A 16,452-nucleotide genomic window follows, 5' to 3' on the forward strand; every position below is an offset into this window, starting at 1 on the left:
ACGCCCGGCTTAATAACTTTTTATATAGACTTAAGCCTAATGTCTGGGAAGTGTAATCCCTTGAACTCATAAAGAAATATACTGATGACTTTACTCTTTGGTTATACTTTCCTTTTGGGTGTTTAAGACCATCACTTGGCCCAAATAAATCAATTTATTTTTACACTTAAGGTCATTTGAGATCTGTTCCTCAGGAGGTCACATGGGCTTGGGAGGAGCTCCTGGCTCCTTTCTTTTACCAGTTCCACCTATGTGAAGAAAAGTCAAAGGTCCTGCTGGACCATGTCTGGCTTCACTTGGAAGCATGAATGAGATGTTTCCTCTGAGTTGACCCTCCTCTTTCTAGACTGGATACTGGTTCAAGTCCATCTCGTGGGGTTTCCATGTCCTCCCTGAACAAGAGAACAGGTGACTTACCACAGTTACAGGACATTTTGAGAGATGTTCCATAGCCCCCTGGAACTTACATTTTTGTAGTAATAGAACAAAGAAAAGTCATAAATCAAGACACTTTTCAAATACATTGGAGGATACATTCAGTAGGCGGATCACAGCAAAGCAAGACTTTTTTTACTATAGGTTTCAGATACTATTTGATGACATTCTTAGCCTTATGATTTGTGAGAGTGAGTGGTCTATTAGGATAATACATTCTAAGAGGTTTTTTTTATCTGTTAGTCACAGGATGTTAGATCAGAAACAGAGGTGGGCAAAGAGTAGCTGTTTAGGGAGCTAAAGATGGCCCAAGATAAATCGTAATTAGACTATGGACCTGCAACATTCCAAACTCTCCACAATCTCCGGAGTGATAATCAGTTGGTCAGCTTTCCAGGAAGTTCAGTCCAAGGTGCAGGAGTTCTTTTGGGGAACTTTTCTTTCACAACTGCCATCAAGGAAGGCAGGTCTGCAGCCACATTGTCCACCATTGCCTTTGCCACACAGGGCAGGGATCACAGGGCCTTTTCATGTGTGCTACTTTTCCCCCAGCCATGCGTTCCTTTCCCTGTATGTATTTATTTATTCGTGGACAGTTTCATACATGTGTACAAGGAATTTTAGTCATTTTATCCCCATGATTCTTCTCACCTTCCCTTCTTCTTCCTAGTAAATTTCCATCCTATTTTGTGCCTTCTCGTGTATGTGACCCACTGAGTTTAATTGGGATTGCTTGTGTGAGCATGGGGGGTGTGTTTTCTGTACTAGATCATAGGCAATTTTTCAGTGGCTACACCACTGAAGAAAATGATGCTCCCTTCCCCAGCAGCCATTAACTGTCAACAGTCCCTCAGGGAGGGGTGGGGCCACATGAGCCCCTCCTCCATCTGTGATGAAATGTTGACAAGGTCCAATCATGTCTTGATCTTGTGCAGGTAACCACAACTGCATGAGCTGATGAGTGAAGTGATCATGTCATGTCCAGAAAATACCTTTGTGCCACACCTCTCCCCATCCTCCAGCTTTCACATTCTTTCCACCCCCTCTTTCTCAATGCTCCCTCCTTGGAGGAAGTGATCTAGCTATCCTGTTTAGGGCAGAGCACTGCATTATCATCTGTTCTTGGCATTTTGACTAGTTATGAGTCTGCATTAACTTTAGCTGTCCATTTCTTTCTTTTTAAAAAATATTTATTTATTTATTTATTTATTTATTTATTTATTTATTTATTTTGTGTGTGTGTGTGTGTGTGTGTCTGTGTGTGTGTGTCTGTGCCCACAGAGGCCATGAAAGGATGTCAGATCCCTTGGAGCCAGATTTACAGGAAGTTGTGAGCTGACTGATATGGATGCTGGGGACCTTCTGGTCCTCTCTAAAGAGTAGTAAGCGCTCTTGACCACGGAGCCATCTCTCTAGCCTCTCCGCTGTGTGTTTCTTAATGCCATAGTGAAAAGAATGCCTCTGGACCTTCCTAAACAGAATCCACAGAGACAAAGACAGAAATGATGTTATTGCTACCCCCTGAGAATAGGAACTGTGGGTGAGAAGCCACTGAAGTGACAGAAAGACGCAGCTACTGCCAGATAGTGATGCAGCAAGCAGGCCGAGGAAGCAGGACAGACTCTGGGGAGGACAGGGTTGCACCTTTAGACATGGGTCAGGTGGCAGTGGGGTCAAACAACCAGGCTCAGATGTGTGTTAAATATCCAGAGAATGCTGAGATAAGAGAAGAATCCAGAGACATGTTTGAATGGAGCCACAGGCATGTGGCCTAGAGCCAGTGGCTGCATCAGCCACACATGGCTGCTCATTTCCCCAGCCGGAGCTCACAAGCCCCAGACATGCTTTGTTTCCACAGGATACCTCTTCTTGTTTTCCATGAAACTCACTTGAATTTGAGCTGGCTCCATGGCATTTCTGCCTTATCGTGAACTGGAATCCTAACTGCATCAACTTGCCAGAAATTCAGCTCCGCTGTCTCCCCTGTGAGAAGACACTGGATCACTTCCATACTCTCCTGACTTGAAGATTCTGTAACTCTGGTTCCTTTTCAATACTTTGCTTGTGAATGCATGTACCCTAAAGCAGCCACTTGAACAACCTTTCAATGTCCCTCACATTCCTAGGGCCATTTCAGATAGGAGACTCTTGCTATTCTCATAAACATTGTGCCCACTCAACCATCTGTTACTTGATCAACTGTTTGCCCATGTGGTATGTACATAAAGGGAGGAGATAGGCAGCAAACTTTCATATTATAAATTATGTCATCAGAAAGAGAACACAAACCTAAGACTTTGTAATAATGCCATAAACAGGATTAATCTCAAGCCTAACCCAATGAAGGATGCCCATAAAATCCTTATCTAAAAGGTGCTTCAAAGCTGGACATGGTGTCACATGCCTACAATCTTAGCTACCCATGAGACTGAGGCAAGAGAGTGAGACAGAAGAATCACCTGAACCCAGAGTTGGAGACCAAACTGGGCTAAAGGAAGAGAGCCATTCCTATGACATCACAGATAAGGGCTCTTGCCACCAAACCCGAAGACCCAAGTTTGATCCCCACAACCCATGTAGTAGAAAGAGAGAACTGACTCCTGTGGATTGCCCTCTGACCTTCACACCATAGCCCCATACATTCATGCACATGCAGACACACACACATAGATGCCCAAGAAAGTTGTTTTGATGCTCAAAACTCCTTGTTTTGACTCCACCCCTTGATCTACGGGTTCCAGTTTCATGCCACCTCTTGCTTTGTGGCTTAAGCTCTGCATTCCCAGCTACTAAGTCTTACGAAGACCTAGGTTTCTCCAGATACAATATTTTGTCTGAGTATTCTTATGCTTAAGTGATACAAGAAAGAGCAAAGAATGTGTGTGTGTTCCCTTAAGCAAAGCTATCACGACTCACCAATGAGGCACATCACTGTATCCCTACTGCTGACTCCTAAGGCCTGCTATGACTTGGTCACTTGAGTATCCTGTGCGGTCTGATGGCATCTCCTGCTGGTCCTAGTGTTCTTTACAGAATTCATCCCCCTAAATTCATTATCCACATCTCCAGTTAAAGCAGTGCGCATGTAAGCAGAGAGGCCCTTTGGAAATAGCAAATGTTTTCTTTTCTCTCATACATGAATGGGATTGTACAGTGGTGCAGACATTTTAGGAAACTACATGGCAGCTTTATTTAAACAAAGCTAGTATCTTCTGTATGACTCCTTAATTTCAGTGTTACTCCAATGGAAATGAAAATGTGTGTCTATTCCACACTGATTTGTACAAAAAAATGTTTCATCTATAATGACAAAGCTGAACATATTTAAGTATCTATCAATGGGAGAATGGGTTAATAATCTGCGATATACTCATTCTACAGGATAATAAAGGGGAGCAACTCCTGATAAACAAGACAATGTTTTGGGGCTGGAAAGATGGCTTAGTGGTTAAGAGCACGTGCTGTTCTTGCAGAGGACCTGAGTTTGGTTCCTAGCACCGTCATCATGAGGCTCACAACCCCCAGTAACTCCAACTCCAGGGGATCCCATGCCCTTGTCTGGCCTCCGAAGGCAGCTGCACTGACATATGTACATCCCCCCCACCTCCCCCACACATACACACTTCATTAAAAATAAAGTAAATCTTTCAAAAAAATGTTTCTTTTGGATGAATCTCAAAAAGAGTGAGATAAGTCACATATATTCTTTAATTACATTGGGCATGGTGGCAGTCCCAGCACTCAGGGGTAGAGGCAGGTGGATCTCTGTGAGATCGAGGCCAGACTGATCTACATAGTGAGTTTCAGGCCAACTGGGGCTACATGGAAACACTATCTCAAAAAGACAAAAAAAAAATTTACAGTGGTAGAAATTCTGGAACATACAAAATAAAGCTAATGGTATAAAACATCAGAAGGGCAGTGGTGATGGGTATAGGATGGGAATTGCCACGGAATGGACCTCAGACACTTCAGAGTGATGCTCTATATCTTCATAAGGGCTTGGTTCACAGGCATTTATGCATTTGTCAAGTCTCAACTAATGATTATGAATGATTTATGCATTTCATTGCATGTAAAGTTTACCTTAAAAAAACCCTATGAATATTGAAGTTTAGTAAAGTATTTAGAGGGAAAGTTAATGATATCTGTAACTTATTTTGAAATGTGTCAAGAAATTAAATTGGCTTTCTGGATAGGTTGGCGGATGGCTAACTGTAGGCTGTGATACGCCAAAGAGACCAAATATTGAAAACAGAATCTAGGTGATAATTGTATAGATTAAAAACTTCCATTTTTCAAGTCTTTCAGTTTTGCTTTATGTTTGAAAATGCCTAAATAACAAAATACTTTAAACATTTGAGGACTCTACAGAAAGGAAAATTGTCATCCACAAGATCTGTGAACCACACTGAGGACTATCCATATTTAGTAGAGGAACTCAGTCAGAACAAAACCATATTTTGTAATCAGTTTGTAAAGGAATTGCATAAGCTGATGGGGAAGTAACAGTTCTAAGGTCAGTGAGACCCGTCTGACTTGATCTCCAGGCATCAGAATGGGGTGCAGGATTAGTTGTTGTTCCTCCTCTAAGAGAGGCCCACAAATCACGGTTCCCAAATTTTACATTAATTTCTCTGCTCCACATGGTCGATTACCATAGAAAATGGCTCAGGGCTAGAGACCAAGTGGAGCAGTACTAGCCCGACATGTCCAAGGCCTTGTGTTTAATCCTGACTGCTTGTAACTTGATTTTGAGGAAGGTTAGGCCCCACTGTTGGATAAAGTGTTCCTCCAAATACCTGGGAGTCTCTGCAGAAGGTGTGGTGTCCTTTAATCCTAGCACTCAGGAGGTTGAGTGCTAGGAAGATCCAAAGTTTGTGGCCAACGGTACTATCCATCGAGACTATCTCAGGGTAGCATGCTGGGGAGGTAGCGTGTAGTGTATAGGGGAAGTGACATGGAGAGTGATTCTAGCCAAGTTAGCTTGTAAACACACTGATCCTTACCACCCTCCCCTAGTATACTCAGTAAACATAGATCATGTTTTCACCACTTGCCAGGTGCTAAAACTGAGCAATGAGTAAGCGCACAATTTCTGCACCCAGTTAATTCTTCCTGCCACGTCCCTGTCCTTAGCTTTCACCTTCTAGCACTGAATCCTCCAGGTAGCTTAGGTCCAAGACACTAAGACCAACTGATGGGTACATGGAAACCATCATTAGAAGTTCACACTTTGGAAGCCTCATGTGGAAGACCACACCTGTTGCTTCATGGACATCATATACCACAAAACTTATCTTCAGTATCCAGGGCAGCATGGTGTGAAATCTCACTCTAAGATAAACCTGGCTCTCTTCTTCCCTGTTTTCAAGTCTTTCTCTGTCAAATAACAGAGTCCAAAGCTGGCGATATAGCCAGTTGGTAGAGTGCTTGCCTGACGTACACAAGGCCCTGGGTTTTCTCCTCAGCACCCCAAAAAAGCAGGAATAGAGGAGAATCAGAAGCTCAAGGCCATCATTCACTATATGAGTTCATGGTTGCCTGATGTATCTAAGGCTGTGTCTTAAACAAACAAAATTCCACTCATTTGTTGACTTTTTTGTTTAATGTTTAGAAATGCTAGAAAACGAAGGAAAGAGGTTGGAGAGAAGGCTCAGTGGTTAAGAGCACTGACTGCTCTTGCAGAGGACCTGGGTTCAATTCCCAGCACCTACATGGCAGCTAACAACCATCCCTAACTCCGGTTCCAGGGGATCTGATGCCCTCTTCATCTCTGAAGGTACTGCACAGCACAGGTGCACCTACATACATGCAGGTAGTACACTCCTATACATAAAATAATAAATAAAATATTAAAAAATAAAAGAAAAGAAAAAAATTGTACAAATCTATTTCTCAAAGTTAAATGGTTAATGTTCATTTCCCATTTTTAAAAGAAAGTTTATTATTTATTCAAGAGATAAGATGTGTTTGGAAATCCAAAATTAAAAGGTCTGGGAGCATTTAAGGACATAAATAACTGTCAGACCTAAAAGCAAATGATAACCATCTCTTTCTTATCTTTCCTGTTAGTCTTGAAGAAGTTAGAAAGCAGAAAAAAAACTGGGTACTTCTGTGGGGACTTTGTTGGGAGAGCTTGCTCATAAATCAAAGAAAATTGGAGACACTGAAGGCTTACTGTTTACCCCAGACCTAACTTAGCCACATCTGTGTGTTCAAGTGTAACCTCTGCAGCAAGATTCCCTTCATGTTCCACCTAAGCAGGGCTTTGACTAGAAAATGACCACTTTACAAAAGCTGGTATTTAGGTAGTCCTTAAAACAACAAATGCTGGAAAGGGTGTGGACAAAGGAGAACCCTTACACACCATAGATGGGACTGTAAACTAGTCAAATCACTATGGAAATCAGTATGGAGATCCCTCAAAAACCTAATTCCAACCCAACCTAAGGAGCTTTTGACAAGTGATGGCTGCCTGGAGGGGGAAGGACAGTGTCTGACAGGGTTGGGACTCTTGAACAACATTGGGGGACACAAATCATACTCCATAGGCCATATTATATATGTGAGAGAGTTCATTAAATTGGCAGGGAGCAGTTGGGGGGAGGTGTGGAAAGGGGAGAAGGTCTAAATGCCATCAAACTATATTACATGAAAATTGTAAAAATTCAATAAAAAGATAAATTGGTCACTATAAAAACTGTGAAAACAAACAAAGAAACCCCCTAAGAATAGACACACCACATGACCCAGCTTTATCACTCCTGGATAGTCCTAGATGGACTCTACAGCAACGTATCACAGAGATACTTGCACATCAGTGTCTACCGCAGCACTGTCCACAGTAGCTAAGTCATGGAGCGAAACCTAGGTATCTGACAGTGTAGGAACAGATAAGGAAAATGTGATATCTATACACAATGGAATTTTTTTCAGTCATGAAGAAAAATAAACTCATGTTGTTTGCAGGAAAATGAATACAACTGGAGATAATTATATTAAGTGAATCAGGTCAATCTCAGAAAGACAAATATCACACATTATCTCTCATGTGTGGTTCCTAGATTTAATATAGATACAGAAACTCATGCAGATAGATAGGACCTGAAAGTAGAAGTAAAACAGTTTAGGGGACAAAGGTGACTGGGAAGAGGAAGAGGAGAAAGAGGATGGGACATGGAGGCAATATGCAAGTGTGCAACGTATTCTTATATGAAAATGTCCTTATGTAACACAGTACCATGTACAATGAGTATTTAAAACATGCAAAAATCCTCGATATTTGTCCTAGTTTGTTCTCCATTGCTGTGACAAAACACTCTGACCACTACCAACTTGGGGAGGAAAGGGTTTATTTGTCTTATATCTCCCAGGTCACAGTTCATCACTGAGGGAGCCCAAGGTAGGAATTCAGGGCAGGAACCTGGAGTCAGGAGCTGGAGCATGGGCCATGGAGGATCACTGCTTAACTGACTTGCTTCCTTGGCCCCTGCTCGGCCTGCTTTCTTATGCAACACAGGCCCACCTGCCCAGGGGTGGCACCACCCACAGTGGGCTGGGCCCTCCCACATCACACAACAATCAAGAAGGTGCCCCATGGACATAGCCACAGGCCAGTCCAATGAAGGCAATTCCCCAGTTGAGGCTTCCTCAACCCAGGTGTGTCAAGTTGACACTAAAGATACCCAGCACAATCTTTCATTAGCTCCTCCCACATCACTCAACAATCAAGAAGGTGCCCCATGGACATGGCCACAGGCCAGTCCAATGAAGGCAATTCCCCAGTTGAGGCTTCCTCAACCCAGGTGTGTCAAGTTGACACTAAAGATACCCAGCACAATCTTTCATTAGCTCTTTCTGTGTGTCAAGCACGGTGTTAAACTCTGCATTCATCATCGACTGCACAGTTTCCTTGAAGAAGACATGCAATGAATACTTGCTTCTATCAGCTGAAAATTAGAGGCATCCATGCCCTAAGCAGCAGGAGAACCTGCGTCTTAGATGCCAAGGCCCACGTACCACAGCCACATTCATCTGCTTCCCTCAAACCTATTGTTTGAGTTAGAAAGACCTCAGAGATCACCCACTCCTCAGTTACTGAGGCCCCCCACTCCAGAAGGGATGCCAATTCTGTGATGTATGGATTGTCTTCTCAGGAAGGCTGGAGCACTTAATTTGGGTGATTTCTTCCTAATTAAAATATATATATATACAAACACAAAATTTACCATCCAATCATTTTAAGAACATAGTTCAATGTAAACATGTGTATAATGTACAATCATCACCATCCTTTATATACTTTTTCATTTTATAAAACTGAAACTATAGCCTTTAAAATTTCCTTTCGCAGTCAACCATTAGAAACTATCAATTATATTTTCTGTCTCTAATTTTTGGCTATTCAAAGTATCTCTAAAGTGAGATGACCCAGTATTTGCTTTTTAGTGACTAGCTTACTTCATTTCCATAGTGTCTCCCAGATTTATCCATGTAGTACATTGCACAGTGTATTTCCCTTTGAGGACTGAATAGTATTCCAGTGCATGGATACACTACATTTTGTCTATCCAGTCATCTATTGATGACACTTGGATCTGCTGGTAGACATTTTAGCTACTGTGAATAATGCTACTCAGAGCATGAGTGAACAAATATCTCTTCAAGATCCTACTTCTAATTGTTTTTATTAATTTTTAGGTCTTGATAAATACATAGCCAAGTCTGACCTGGAACTCTCACTATGCAGGCAAGGCAATCATTTTGCATTCCAAGTGCTGGGATAACAGGTATAAGTCATCATGCTCAGCATGTATTCTTTGTATAAATACCTAGAAGTGGAATTGTTGGATCATAGTTTGGATACTGGATGGTCCTCAAAGGCCCATATGCTAAAGATTTGTTCACCAGCCTGTTATGTGATTAAGGGAGTGGATCCTTTGTGAAGAGGGTCAAATGGAAGGAAGGTAAGTCATTGGGCTTGTGACCTTGAGGCGGGATTTGAGACCATGTCCATGCTCACAAGTGAACAGACCTCTTCCAGCATGCCTCCCACTACCATGCTTAACTGTGCTGCTGAGGGACTGGGTCAAATCACCATGGGTTGAAAGCCCTGACAATGTGAACCAGATTAAACTTCTTTTTTAGTTGTTTATCTCAAATATTTTGTCCCATTAATGGGAAACTAACCAGCACATACGGCGATTCTATTCTTAACTTTCTGAGGCACTGCCATACTGTTTGCCTCAGAGGCCATTTTACCATCCCACCAGTGCTGCACAAGAGTTGGGGTGGAGTCCTGGAATGACATGCTCATGGATATTGAGGGGCAACTGTATTTCATTGGTTAAATACCATGTTTCCTTTATCTGTTCATTCATCGATGGGGAGTTAGGTTAACTCCATATTTTATCTATTGTGAATAATGCTGTGTCACATAGAGCTGAGATATTCCTTTCACATGGGTTGGGTATTGTGTTGTTGAGTTTTAGGAATTGACTAGTTACATATTCCAGATATTAACCTTTTTGGAGACCTGTGACTTTCAGATATTTTATACCATTCTGTGGGTTACCTCTGTTGAAAGTTGGGCAATTTTTAGTCTATTTATGAAATGAGTTTCTTTTTTCCTTTCTTGTTTTTTTAAATATTCTATTTATTATTTTTATTTTATGTGTATGAGTGTATAGCTTGCCTGTATATAAGTCCATCTGTGTGGTGCAGTACCCTTGGAGGTCAGAAGAGGGCATCAGATCCTCTGGACCTGGAGTTACTGATGGTTGTTAGCTGCCGTGTGGTTGCTGGGAATTGAACCCAGGTCCTCTGCAAGAGCAGTTGATGCTCTTAACTACTGAGCCATCTCTCCAGCCTTTTTTTTTTTTTTTAAGACAGGGTCTCTCTACATAGTCCTGAACTATGTAACCCAGGCTGACCTTGAACTCACAGAGATCTGCCTGCCTCTGCCTCTTGAGTGCTAGGATTAAAGATATGCATCACCACGGCCAGCAAATATATTCCTTTTTTATTTACCACAAGAACTCTCAGAAGACTGACACAACCAAATGTTACTGAAGATGAGACACAATCTCAACTCTCATGAATTGCAGATGGATATGTAGAATGGTTAAAATAGTCTAGAAAACAGTTTTCCATTTTCTAAAGTATTGAAATATACATGTATTCAACGGTAATGAAAGTTCTACTCCTGTACATGAAAAGAAGACATGTGTACCAAAAAGCTTGGAAAAGGAAGTTTGCAGAGGTTTAGTCAGAAGCTGGAAACAGCCTAACTGTCCATCAGGTAGGAATTAATAATAATAACAAACAATCTGTACTATACTCATGGAATAAAATACTACTTAGCAATATAAAAGAACAAAGTACTTTATTAATACAAGAATAGATGCATTATATTAGCGAATAATCAGGCATGAAAGAGTAGACATGATTTCATTCATATAAAATTCAAAAAGTAGAAACTACAGTGATAGAGATAAGATAGTTGTAACTTTGATGGGCCACTGACTGCCAAGTGAGAAGGAATGTTCCAGAAGAAAGGAAATGTTCTTTATTCTGATCCAGATCATTGTTAAACAACTATATAGCATTATATGCATTTTATTCTATGAAAATTAAATCTAATAAAGCAATGTCATTATCAAATACTTTTAAATACAAAGGAAAATAAAAATAAGGAATTTAATGGTCAGGGAAGCTTCATCTTCACCTAGGTATCTTGAGTGAGCAATATGACAAAACCCAGTAGATAAGAAAAAATGGATATATCAAATACAAAGAAAATATCTTAAAGGGCACACAGAAAAGGAAGACGGGGGTATGCAAGGAGGGAGAAATTTTAAAGCCATCAGAATCCAAAGTGAAATAAAAAGATAGCACAGGTTATGGCCTCTGGTTAGATAGTTTTTCCCAAGAAAGAAGAGGTACTAGTGAGTTCTCACGCGTAATCCTGGTTATTAAAGATGTTTACAGACATCTAATCCAGCCTTATGGTGACCCAGGGAGGCCAGCAAACAGGAAAGGCACCTTGTTCATTTAGTGCTAGAGAGCTGCCCTGTTTGATCCCAGACTAAATAATCAATCCCCAGTTGCTCTCTCTGCCTAAGGCAGTGGAAAAAGTGGACGTGCTGTAGAAGCTCTGGGTGAGATTCTGAGAGCCCAGTGTTGGAAAACTGGAGGCAGATACAAACCACAACCATGAAGGCTCTGAACCTTTAAAAAACCTTAGAGTCTGACTTCTTCATTATAATGCTGAAGAATGAAGAGCCAAAGTCATGATGCATTTTGCTTAGCATCATACTTATGAATTATGGAGTATTATATAGCTTACAATGAAGTTCATATGCATTATCAGAATTTTCCCAGCAGCCTGGCGAGATGAGAAGGAAACAGATTATTTCATTTCTTTTATTTGTTTGCTATTTACAAATGTGAAGCATATTATTGGCTGTTTTGAAATGACATGTATCTATACACATAAAAGTGGAAGCTCTTCCCATTTTGCATTCCCACCCCATTCCCCAGGTATAATAATGTGACCTGCCTGGCTTTCTGTGCGCGTAAACAAATATACACTGAGATACTTATATGACTTGTTTCTTTTACAAAACTGAAATCAGACTTTTTGTATATTATTGTAATTTCCGATCAGCATGCTACAGTAAATCGTAACATAAAATAAAAACAAAGACTCTCACTCTCACAAGTGCTTGAGAATATGACAGAGTTTATGAAACTCTTGAGGAAATGTAGAGATGTTTAGTGGGAACAATGCTTTACTCATCTTTCACCTGCTTCTCTCCATCTAGTCTAAGCCTGTTGCTACAAATGGAGAATAATTTAGTTAAATTTTTTATCACCCTACATTCTCTAGCCAATATTCTTCTGGTCTTTCACTCCAATTTCTTTATTTGAAGCACTCCTAAATTATAATTTCTGCCCTCATGACAATCTTGACAACTGTATATATGCATATGTAAAATGTACACACATTATTAAGATTAAAAAGTTCAACCTGGTCAGTGAAACCTTCAGATAAAAATGTAAAATTGGAAGCTCACATGTTTTGTGGGTCCTCTAGCTGTTACACACTGTTCCAGGCATGTCAACATATTGAGGCTGGTCCAGCATACATATTTGGAACACTACCTGAGAGCCAGACCTGCAGATAAAGATGGAAACGCTCCCTACTGTTCTTGAGAAGTGACGCTCTTTTGTTGGAAACAGGTCTGTAAACTCTAATTCCCATCTACTCTGAGAAATGTTATTATAGAGCAAGGGATTAGCCTGGGGAAGTTTTGTGGAAAAAATTAAGCCTGGGTTGAAAGTCTTGGAGGATGAGAACTTTCAACTCACACCATAGTGATGGGACAACGGTGTGCCTCTTGCTTAAATCTTCTGATGCTTTCTAACTGGTAGAACTTTCAATGAATACAGACGACAGGTTGCCTTTGAAATGATGAAGAAGGACAGATGACTCTATGCAACCTGTCCCCCATGCTGAGGTTGAGTGAGTAGGTAGGAATCCTGTGGTCTTCAAGGAGTTTCTTCAGTCTGGCTATAAAAGTTAATGAACACCACCTCCATGGTGACTCATTTCCTCTCTCTTGCTGTTAGGATTTGCTTTAATATCAGGATGGATGGATGCCGGACGGCTTGCTTGCATCAGTGTTCATGGTCACTATCTCTGTCAAATATAAAAGAACAAAGTCCAAGGCCATAAAAATTTGCACCCAATAAAGGCAGGAAATAGCTCAATTGTTTTTGGATATTTTGTTTGTTTGTTTTGTTTTGAAACAGGGTCACATGCAGCCCTGGTTAGTTTCAAATTCCCTTGTAGTCAAGGATAACTTTGAACTTGTGATCCTTGGCCTCTACCTCTCAAGTGCTGGGATTTTAAGCATGTACCACCTTTCTTGGTTTCTTGAGACTAGGTACCAAGTGAGTCCTTACCTTACCAAAGCTGGGTACAATTTTCCCTTGACTTCAACTGAAGAAACAGGAAAAGCTCCACTATTGGACTCAAAAGGGAAAGTTTATCAGTCATGTAAAGAGGAAGACATAGGGGCCATTGCCTTCCAAACTTCAGCTGGAGGAAAACGGAGTCAGAAAACCATGCAAGAGAACCCCCAGATGACCACTTCTCAGCACAGTGTACTCTAGCTGTTAGCTGCTTGGAGATATAATTACTTTTAGTTCAAGTTTAAGTTCTTCAACCTTGTTCCAAACCTTCCTGTAGTTCCTTCAAGTCCTCAAGACTTATTTGGATGAGCTTTCTGTCTCTGATCTTGTTCATAAGCAGGAACCCTTTGTTTTGCTCCATGGGAAATATTTGCATCCATCTTCTTGGTCTGTGCTGTTCAATATGGCAGCCCATAACACACACAGCTATTAAAAAAGAAATTTCATGGATTGAAGATGGAGCTCAGTGGGCAGTGTGTTTGCCTATCACACACGAGGCCCTGGATTCATTCCCCAGCACTGCATAAAGTTGGACATTACGTTGAACACCTAGAAACCCAGCACTTGGATGGTAGAGGCAGGAGAATCAGAAGTTCAAGGTCATCCTAAGCTACATAAGACCCTGTCCAAAAAAGAAAGAGGAAAAGAAAAGAAATTCCACTATATAGAATTAAAGTTTAATGTTCAGTCCTCAGAGTCACTACGCACTTTTCAGACGTTTCATGAGCACCTGTGGTTAATGGTGCCTCATGGACTGCACAGGTTGGAGTAGGCTCGTGAACACAGCAATGGTTGTTGGACAGTCATCTTAGCATGCATGAATTGTTGAGAACTCACTGAGTATTTGGGGGCCCAAGGGGAAATATATTGTTTTCATCAGAAAATGTACTTTGAGCTAAGCTTTTTTTTTTTTCTTTTTCTTCTTCTGGTGTTGAGGATGGAACCAGAGTCTCACACATATTAGGCAAACGTTCTGCCGCTGAGTTCAGCCCCAGCCTGGTGGAAGTACTGTTAATCACCCACCTCTTCTCAGGGGCATGCATCTATGTGTAGAGGTGCACCAATGTGTGTGTTTCCATTTGGAGACTTTCAGGATGCCAAGTTGAATCAGTACATTTGATAGAGCTAAGATGCCTCAAGCAGTCATAAAGTGTAAGTTCTTCCAGAAAAGGAAATAAAACATTTCTCCCTGAGAAAGATGTGAATGCCTTCTGCAAAAGAAAAGCGTTAAGTGATGCTTTTCTCCGTTGGAGGAAACAGTGGTATGAGTGGGCTAGCTTGTCCATTAGGACCTCTGGAAGGGAACCCTTAGGACGGGAAGGTGCAGGTTTGCAGCAAGTGCTCGTCTCCAGTGGCCGATCACATTAGTAACTGTACTTTGCTGAGAATGAACATAGAGATGGGGAGTTGTGAGTCCTTCCTGTGAGTGGCCTGGAAATGTGTCAAGGACACAGACAGAAAGTGGAGACTTTAAACACAAGCTGGGCCTGTTGGCAGCTAGGGAGGTATTTCTACTGTTGGAGAGACTAGGAACGATTTCCAAAAAAGGGTTGTGACCTGGGACTGGGGAGCTAGCTCAGCCTGTGTACACCTTGATGTGCAAGCACAAGGATCTAAGTCTGATCCCCAGCACCCATATAAAAAGCCAGATTTGGTGGCATAGGTGGACAGATCTTGAGGAATGACACCCAGGATTGGCCTCTGGCCTTGCCACATGCACTTGAAAACACACAGATGTGCACACAATGCACACAATGCACACACGCACACACACACACACACACACACACACACACACACACACACACACACCTGTGTCTAGCCTAAAGGTAGATCCTTTCTTCAAGGATAAAAAAGCTGGCTCCTTCAGAATTGAAGCAGGACATATTTCCCAAAAAGAAGGAAAAATAAAGGTGATGTACAATACAAAGAGATTAAAAAGGAGACCAACTCCTGCCCTTCCCCAAAACACCCGACCCAACAAGTGAAGTAGGGGAAGGGGAACCTGGGCTGTTAGACTACAGGATACTGTTAATTTTAATAACATGGACATAAAGGAAAATTCTGTTTGCACACAGGGAGAGGCTCAGTTATTGGCTAGTCAAAGCCCAGCATGTATCCACTCTCAAGCCATCACTCACACAGTTCATTTTTTGTCTGTAGATAAGGCTAATTATTGGCAAATAACACTACAGTGCTCCATGACTTAAACAAAAGTTATTAAATCCTGAGGCAAGAAGATATAAAAGCTCTAAAACCTTACCTGGGACTACTCACAACACTGAAGAAGGGAGGCAGACTTTAGTTCCAACCAGGTAATCAATCCTTCCTGAAGAGGGGAGTGGGTTTTCTGTGAACACCTGTTTTCTTTGCCTGCTAAACGCTGGGTCAGAAATTATAACTCTGCTGCTGAGACTTTTCGTTGCAATATTGTTTGATTTTAGTTGCTTATTTTTTCTTTATTATTATTACTATTTATTGTATGGATGCCTACACATGCCATGTGTGGTGTGTGTGGAGGTCAGGGAACAACTACATGGCGTCAGTTCTCTCCTTCTACCTTCACGTGGGTTCTGGGGATGAAACGCTGGTCGCCAGACTTGCTCAGCAAGAGCCCTTACCCTCTGAACCCTCTTACCAGCTTATTTTCTCTCTTCTCTTATTTGGCTTTAGCATCTAGCAAGTGTTGGATTACTTCATGGCTCTGTGGCCTGGTAGCTGTGAAATTTGGGGGAAATTACTTAATCTCAATGAAAGTCAGTTTGTTTCTCTGTAACAAGTTGAAGATACTTGTGGTGCAGCCTAGTTATGGGGGTCAAATGAGCTGACACGAGCATTCACTGAATGTCTACAATTCATTTAATTTAATTTTTTAAAATGCTGTACTTTTCTTCCTCTTGCAAGTCAGCTTGACAGATAAGTCCTCACCATTTGCATTTTCAAAGGGTTTCAGGGCATTAAAAACACTGTAATACTTTTGAAAGGAAAGTTCAACAAAGAAGTGAAAGGTTTATGTAATGAAAAGGAGGCATTCCT

At 41.3% G+C, this 16,452-nt stretch overlaps 1 pseudogene; it reads right to left on the reverse strand.

Annotated features, from left to right (window-relative positions):
* LOC103732013 overlaps positions 1-5,336 on the reverse strand; it is a 52,012-nt pseudogene extending 46,676 nt beyond the window's left edge.
* Positions 5,337-16,452: the final 11,116 nt, after the last annotated feature.

Source organism: Nannospalax galili, unplaced genomic scaffold (genome assembly GCF_000622305.1).
Source record: "Nannospalax galili isolate Female #2095 unplaced genomic scaffold, S.galili_v1.0 scaffold455, whole genome shotgun sequence".
In the NCBI taxonomy this organism is placed as follows: domain Eukaryota; kingdom Metazoa; phylum Chordata; class Mammalia; order Rodentia; family Spalacidae; genus Nannospalax; species Nannospalax galili.